The sequence below is a fragment of the Sinocyclocheilus grahami genome, unplaced genomic scaffold (genome assembly GCF_001515645.1).
Source record: "Sinocyclocheilus grahami isolate Dianchi unplaced genomic scaffold, SAMN03320097.WGS_v1.1 scaffold175.1, whole genome shotgun sequence".
NCBI lineage: Eukaryota > Metazoa > Chordata > Actinopteri > Cypriniformes > Cyprinidae > Sinocyclocheilus > Sinocyclocheilus grahami.
In genome coordinates, this window is record NW_015505354.1 from 661,688 (window position 1) to 670,419 (window position 8,732).

The 8,732-nt window shown below is 40.7% G+C and overlaps 1 pseudogene; it reads right to left on the reverse strand.

Moving 5' to 3' along the window:
* Positions 1–6,809: 6,809 nt before the first annotated feature.
* On the reverse strand, positions 6,810–8,732 carry LOC107593708 (zinc finger protein 883-like; annotated as a pseudogene).

Consider the following 8,732-nt stretch of genomic DNA (forward strand, 5'->3'; position numbering starts at 1 on the left):
GAGGGGGGGAAAGTCAATAAAAGTCTCCAGCGACAACTGTTTCCCCCCTTGGGCTCTTGCACTTCTCGTACTCTTTCTTTTCCTCTTTTGTTTCTATTTGTTTATCTCCAGAAAACCGTTCTACGTTTACTTTAAACGTTTGCACCCAACTTTGGTGTGAAATTACATTGAATAAAAACAATAATATTAACATAAAAATATCAGAAAAACTATTCTCCTATTACAATAAAAATTTAAGGGACATTTTGGCAAGTTTTTTCTTTTTTAAGCCAAAGTACATTCAACTTAATTATGCTTAAATAATAATTGATCAGTGAAACATGAGATGTTTCATACCCCATGAAACTACAACAAGGTTTGACTTTGCAGCCACCCCATGGAGACAAACACCATGGTTAAGACAAACCCAGATGTGACCATATCGACTCGTTTCAGGCCACCAGTATATACTCTCTCCAAGTCCACACATCAGTTATTGTCTGATTCTTGAGAAAAATGCCCCAACCTAGAATAATGAATAAAAACACAACGTACACAGTCAACAGGCCTCTGGTAAGATACACACTGTGTCAATATTAATCTCACTGACAGAAGATCGAAATATAGCAACTGTCACACATCATCTTTCCTCTCTCCTGTCTCTCCATGGAGTGGGGGTTCAGACAGAGAAAGAGTGTGAGAGAAATAGTCAGAGAGAGAAAAAACATGAAAATGAGAGAACAGCCGAAATGTGGTAAACACAGAGTAAAAGAAAAGGAAGGAGAGGTATGAAAATAGGTGGGAAATTAACAGCAAAAAGAGCCGTGCTTGACAGTTTGACAATATACAGAGTATAAGAGCTGAGTGAGGTGCTGGAGGAAAAAAAGATGGAAAAGAAGGACTGACAAGAGGGAAAGTGGAGGATTCACAGTGAGAAAAGAGATATAGAGGGCCCACCAGGGATCGTTTTACGAGCATCCAATTGCTTTCATTGGGGCACTACTCTCTCTGTCAATTTCCTTATCGTGTCCTTGATTTAATTTATAGACCTGCTTGAAGTCTTTCAGCTCATACTGTAACATAACAATGTGTAGCAAGCAGTGGCATAAGTCAACAGAAACTCTGCCGTAGACCTATGAACAGCCTATACAGTACTATCGTTCCTATTCCCTAATTGATCTAAGTCAGGAGTCTTCCACCTTTTTCAGGTCTAGGACTCTTTGGTGGACAGAGATGGACCAAGGACCATAACAACATGCATATAGTAGCATATTATGTATTTTACATAACTTTATAATGTTTTCTTTGCAAGGCCATTCAAATAATAGTAATTAATGTACTTTTAGAACATTTTATTTTTTTTTACATTCAGTAAAACTATAGTTTCTTAACTTTGATGATCTAAATTATTAGAAGTCTGATAGTAAAAATATAATTTCTGCCATCAGCCATTAACAAAAGTATTTGTTGTAAAAAAAAAAAGTCATGTGTTCAGAGCTTTCGATTGGTCTTAAGAGTGAAGCTGAATGCAAAGATGAACACAATCTGCCCTTCAGTCTTTGGGAATGCAGAGGTCAGATACTGACCATAATGAAGACTCGAGGGCAATGTACAAGGTTCTTATTGGCAGACAATTGGCTTTGAGTTAGCAGCTATTAGCGCCAATTATGGAATATTAGTCCACTCATGCCTAGTTCATTACAGGAGCCCTTAATTTCAAGTATTCCGACCCTTTTAAAAGGTCTTATTGCAAAGGATATTAACCATATCATATAGGCTGTGATTACCATGTGGTATGCACAGAAAATTCGTTTATAATATCACATAATAATTTAAAATCCTGAAGGCTCTGATCCAATAGTAAATCAGAAATTTAAAGACAGATACAGATACGTTTGTTGTTTCATAAAATAAATATTGATGTTATGTAGAAATCACTAAAGTAGCTGGTGATCACTAAGTACCATTAATGCATTTGCTTGTGCAGCATTTAAGCAAATGTACCTTAAATTACATTCAGTTGTGTAGACAGACATGTGCAGCATTTAAGCATTATATACAAAATTTATGAAAAAGATGATCATGTAGCTTCAGTATGCATATAACACTTAATATGGCAACACACGTAGGAATGATCATAAATTACTTTGTACTTTTACCTTTAGTGCTTTAATTGCAATAGCAAGCGGTAGTGTCTGACTGAGCACAGACGATAATGACTCTGAAGTCAGCATCTTAAGCTCAGTCACCTTTGGTCACTGTGGTCAGTACCTGTGTTCAGCACTGAGGATTAAAGCCTTATGAACTGGAGCGGAGTTGTCAGGATCCACACTCACAGCCAGATTACAGGTTGTGATCCGTTAATAAGTTCATTCACTGCAGATCAAAATGAGATTTATTCATTACACCAGCCCCAGGCACAGCTACAGTCATTCCTTTCGGTCTCACTTTGCCTTATTCTCTTATGATCTTCTCAGACCTACAGAATGATCACAAATGCTTTTTGATTTTAAGCACTTCATCTGATCAAACTGTCAGGTCTCTGCTCTCTCCTCTTCACTCAGAGTATTTCAGTAGGCCTGCATCTTTTACCACATCTCCTCTCTTCTAACTACATCCTTTTGATCCCACTATTTGACTCCTCTAAACATCACGTCTGCTTGTTGTCTTTCTCCTCCTGCACTTGCTTGAGTTGTTGTGTTATTCTTGTCTTCCCCTCCTTACTCTCGTGTTTCTCATCCCCGCACTCTCTTCCTGCTAGCTGAGGCCACATCGTCCCAGACGGTTATCCCTTTTCTCTCTCTCTCTCTCCTTCCCTCCCGCACTCTTTCCCTTGTGATAAATGAGGCTGTCTGTTGGGTGCAGTTCATATTTACGAAGTAGGGGAGCGCACACTGTCAGTCTCCCTCACCCTCCACATCTCTATCCCTGTGCTAAACAGACACCCAGAGCCAAAGGTTAGGGCATAAGGGTGGACTGGGGAGGAGAAGTAAGGAGGAGAAGAAAGGAGCAGTTGTGGATTGCAGATTTGGGCTGTGAGAAGCGCAAGCGCTAGGAGCCGCACAACAGATAAAAAGATGGCAATTGTGTGCACCATGATGCTAATCGAAAATGAGAAGCTCCTCATTTTGAGCTTGACAGCACCGACCTTACTCGTCTTCTGTGCTAACCAACCTCCCCTAAGCAAAACTCACAGCATCTTTTCACTGTCTTTTGTGTGCCTGAGCTTTCAGGCAGTTAATACGTGCCAAGAAAGTACCATGACCAAAAAAAACACCTAAAATACACAGTTTCATCTACGCCTACATAAACCATCCCTCACACACGGCTTGTGTTATTCGCAGGGAGTGGAAAGTGGTGATTTGACCTCTGTTGTAACCCTTTCATGAATGAGAGAAGTGGATTTGGGCTTGGCTGAGCCCAAAGGGACACAGACGCAGCCGCCCTAAAGCCCCCTGAAGACCCCGAAAGCCGGCAGCTCTTCCCACACACTGACCTTTGAGGCCAACAAGCGCCAAAACCACTGCAGCGAGACGACACTGTGACACCGGCACACCAAAGCCAACAATTTGTTCCTTCAGCAAATTGACAAGAGTATTGAGAGAAAATATGAAGAAAATTGGATTGCTGGAATTACATATAAAAAATTGGAGATAGGGGAAAAATGTGCAAGAGGGCTCTTATTTAATTCAACATTGAAGTAATTCAATTTTAGAGTATTCTAGAGATGGTCGGTCAGAAAACTGACTGTAAATAAGGGTATTAGAGTTTCAGCACTGACCGTTGATGGAGCATTTTACAAAAGAACACAGGTCATATCATAGGTCAAAGATCAAAATATGATCTGAGAAAAAAAGTAAACACACTTGATAGCATAGTAGCTATGTAGTAAACTAAAGGCTGGAATACGCTACATGACTTCTACATAGATTTGTGCCCTGATTTGTCTGGAGGTGTCAATGCTAGTTGGTGAAATTCAACAGTCTGCAGATTTAGAGCAGTCGGAGTTCACAGAAAATCGTTTAGTGTATGATGGGCACCGACTAATTTTTTTTTTTAGCTTCAGACCATGATTCCATCCAGTCAGAGCACATCCAACATGTTTGATATTTTGAGGCAATTTCAGAACACGTACCGGTTTCATTTGTCATGTGTTTCCACAACGAGGCACAAGTTTTTTGTGTTCGAAAACGACTTGAAAGTCGAGTAGTGTATGATCTTCAGTCGTTTAGTGTATGTTAAGTTTTTCTGTAACCATTTACAAAGTTGGCAAGTGTGTGATGCCTTTTAAAATCTGTTCAGATTTAAAGTCGTGTAGTGTATTCCTCTACTGTTTATACAAACAGCATTCTTGCATTAAAAACCGCGAGACATAGTGCAACAAAAAGAAAGAACACAGAGTCCTGTGATGCATTTTTAAGCCCTGGTTCGGGAAAGGCGGAAAAAGTCGCAAGAATCGTCTTCTGTCATACACCTATCAAATTAATACAATTAAATTATGTAAAAACAGCACAGTGCAACGAAATCAAAAAAGCTTTGACACGGAGACAAGGGAGTAACACATGCAGAAATCCATGTTACGCATTGTTGTGCTTTTTCACTTGTTTGTGTGAAGTAACCCAGGAGGATTGTCTCACTGTGGGAAGAGTGAGAAGCACAGGAGAGAGACAGATGGCACCAAAGCACATCCTAATTCCCAAAAGCACACACTGACAGATATCTGTTTCCCCCTAGTGCCCCAAAGGAGGAACTGCTACCAAATTGAAACGTTTGTCAATGTATAAACATTTACATTCTTTATAGAGTGACTGATATGGCTTGTAAAATACAGTAGTGTTTGTAGAGCATATATTAAAAAACTCAAAAGATTTACTCATGTTACTCTGTCTCCAATGGTCCTTTCTGTCTGTACCCTGTAAAACAAGAAAATCATGTGAGGAAAAAAAAACTGTCATGTAATCTGTCTCAATTTTCAAAATCTATCAATTTTGTGCATGTGACTCACCTCCCTATCACCCGATCTTCAGGAGCCGTGCTTGTTCTGACAATTATTATTACTACAGCAACAGAGAGAATTAAAACACACTCCCTTCCATACATCTCCTTACAACCTCCACTCAGAGAAGAGGCTTGCTAAATGAAAAATGGACATGCTTTAAGAAGTATTGATTCCAGCTTTAAACAAAGGTAGACTCAATATTATTTAGCCCTAAATACATCTTTGTTATCTGTGTCAGTGCACCAGCCACGGTGCTGTCCTCGTAATCGCAGACATAAAAATAATAGGGCTATTCCCCCAACATTGACTGAAGCAGACCTGTTTGGGCCCTTTGACCAAGTGATCCATCTATTGGCTTTGAGCATCTGCACAGACTGCAACGATGCTTTGGTTGTCTGTGCACTAGCTGAGAAGGAAATACAAAAAGACAATGCTTTAGACAAAATGGCCATGGTTTGCATACTGTATTTACTGTTTTAAGATAAGAAGAATACAGTTTCAGATGTACAGTTCAAGCCAATACAATGATGAAACCACTGCGTTAAGTTTTTAGTGCAACTCATTTGATTTCATCATCTCTTATATCTTAAATATTCATACTGATTTATATATATATATATATATACACACTGAACAAAATGATTAACGCAACACTTTTGTTTTTGCCCCCATTTTTCATGAGCTGAACTCAAAGATCTAAGACTTTTTCTATGTACACAAAAGGCCTATTTCTCTCAAATATTGTTCACAAATCTGTCTAAATCAGTGTTAGTGAGCACTTCTCCTTTGCCGAGATAATCCATCCACCTCACAGGTGTGGCATATCAAGATGCTGGTTAGACAGAATGATTATTGCACAGGTGTGCCTTAGGCTGGCCACAATAAAAGGCCACTCTAAAATGTGCATGATATTATATATATATATCATTACATCAGGAATACTACTGCTTCATCTAAACTAGCCACAATAATAATACAATTATCTTACTCTCAGAATACTTTGGCATTGAAAATTGACATCAAATGGATCAACTAGAACAATAAATTGTAAAATAACCAATCTATTACAGGATTTACTTGGTGACAATTCAACAGATTTACAGTGCCCTCCATAAAGCGTTAGGATAACAAACACAAAATTGCTTTTTTGCTGTACACAAGGCATCTGAAAATATGATTAAAAAAATGAATGAGGCAAAAGTACATACTTTTATATAAACACAAAATGGGTTTAATGGAACCCTAAAATCACTGCTAAACGTAGCGTAAATGTGTTGAAACAGAAATAAAAATTCTGTAATTTTGCCTCATATTCACCTTTTATTCATATTTGCAGATGCCTTTAGTACAGCAAAGAGAAATTTTGACCTCAAATTAGAGATGTTGCAGCCCTTGAATGCTTCCATCATAAAGCTCACAGATTAATATTAAAATAATAATAATAATAATAATCATAGAATATTATTAGGCCACAGCAGAAGTAGAACCAACAGTGTCTTTAAATGGTTAAATATGAACTTTAAATTAATTAACATACAAGCTACACTGCTAATGACGCCTGTGCCTTAAATAGACACTTTAAAAGCACAGTTTGTCTTAGTGCTTTTTTGCCAAATTTATTGCCCATATTAACAACAATAAGAGTAAGGCATTAATTCTATTCGATAACTCCAATGGAGTTGAGCATGCAAAATAACTATAATGTTAAACCTTTAAGGACAGTCCAGAAAGGAAGACTATGCATCTGGATTCAGTTACTTTTAAAAATTAAACTGATTTCCAATTCATCAATGAACTCCCAATTCATTCCATCCATCCTCATATGTGTTTTTCAATGGGGATGAGAAAGATGGTGCGGGCGAGTGAAGGTGCGGAGACACCACGGGCAGCTGTACGGCCTCTCGCCCGTGTGTGTTAGTTTGTGTAACTTAAGGTGCTGGGGCATGAGAAAACTCATCCCGCACTCCATACACTTGTAGGGTCTGTGGCCCGTGTGACTGCGCCTGTGCTTGCTCAAGTCGCCCGAGTTGTTGAAGCGGCGGTCGCAGTCAGAACAGGCGAAGGGTTTTTCCCCCGTGTGTCTCCTTATGTGTTTGGTCAAATCGCCGGATTGGGCGTAGCTGGAGCCGCACTGCTCGCAGCGGTACGGTTTCTCGCCGGTGTGCGTGCGCATGTGGTTTTTCAGGTGCGAGATGCGGACAAAACGTTTGCTGCAGACGTTGCACTGGTACGGCCGTTCGCTCATGTGAATGCGTAGGTGTTTCTTGAGCACGTCCTCCTGTGAAAACGTCTTCGTACATTCTCTGCACTGCAGCATTCGCTCAGAGTTGTGCGCTCTTTGGTGGACCTTCACGTATCTCAGAGCGGAGAACATTTGGCCACAGTCTGGGCATGAAAATGCTTTTTCCTTAGAGTGAACCTGTTGGTGGATGCGAAGTGTCGATCGGTGGCTGAATCTCATCCCGCATTGGGGGCAAGGGTACGGCCTTTCCCCTGTGTGGGTTCGCTGATGACATCTGAGGTGGGCCATCCTTGCAAACTCTTTACCACATTCGGGGCACTTGTATGGCCGGTTCCCTGTATGTATGACTTTGTGTTTCCGCAGACTCCCCGTATCATGAAACCTACGGCCGCAGTCTTCGCAGACGCATGGCTTCTCACCAGCATGAGTGCATTTGTGTATAGTCAGACACTGAGGCGTAGAGCAGTTCTTGCCACAGTCTCGGCACAAATAGCCACGGTCCGTGCAAATGGGTTCGTCGACAGCCACCTTGGGTTTCTTCTCTTCCTCATGGCAGCGATGTGGTCCGAGACCCCAGACTCCAGCAAAGCTTTTACCGCATTTAGCACAGCTAATTTGGCCATCTTTACACACCGTGGCTAAGCCATGGCATCTTCGGCAGTGGTTTTGCAGGTTACCGATGTAATCGAAGCTACGATCACACTGCGGGCAGGTGTAGCGCTTTCGGATGGGTTTGGGCGTAGGGAGGTGGGCCCTGCGCATGTGGGTCTCCAGCTACCTCGGAGAGAAGAACCGATAGTGGCACGCCGAGCAGCTGAGCATCCTGGAGGACATTTTAGAGCAGTTGTAGACTTTGTGGTTTTTCACCCATGCCAGGTATTCACTTCGATGGTACCATTTGAGGTGTTTGTCCAAGTATGTAAAGTCAGTGAAAGTCACACTGCAATGGGGACAAGGAAAAACCAGGGAGGGGGAAGCTGCAGAGAGGAAAAGGGACAGAAAAATGTCAACTGATAAAGAAACAGTCAAAAAAAAAAATTCCGGTCAAATGAATCTTCTTAGGTTATCATCTTCAATCAATTAACAGTGTTTTTAATATAATATTAATTAACTGAAATAAAAGAAAAATTCCAAATTCAAAACTACAGCATTTCAAAGCATGCCTCTTGCCTTCATCTTTGTGATTTACAAATCGGGGCATATGAAATACATGTATTACCTGTGTTTTTCTCCAGGCCAGAATCACCCAGAGTTTTCATCTAGCGTCTCAAGCTTCACTTCCTTCCAACTGTCATTCTCCTCCTTCACAATCAAGGCAGACTCTCTCTGCAGCACTTCTAAAATGCCAGGCTGAGTTTTGACCTGAAAACTAGGTGGGTTTAAAGGGACACAGTCTGGTTCTGTCTTTGGAACGAATGCTTTGAAAGCAGGAGGATGAGGCTGCAGATTGACTTTCTGCTGCTTTTGTTGTTGGCGTTGGTGTTGTTCAGATGACACTGTTAGGACTCCCAT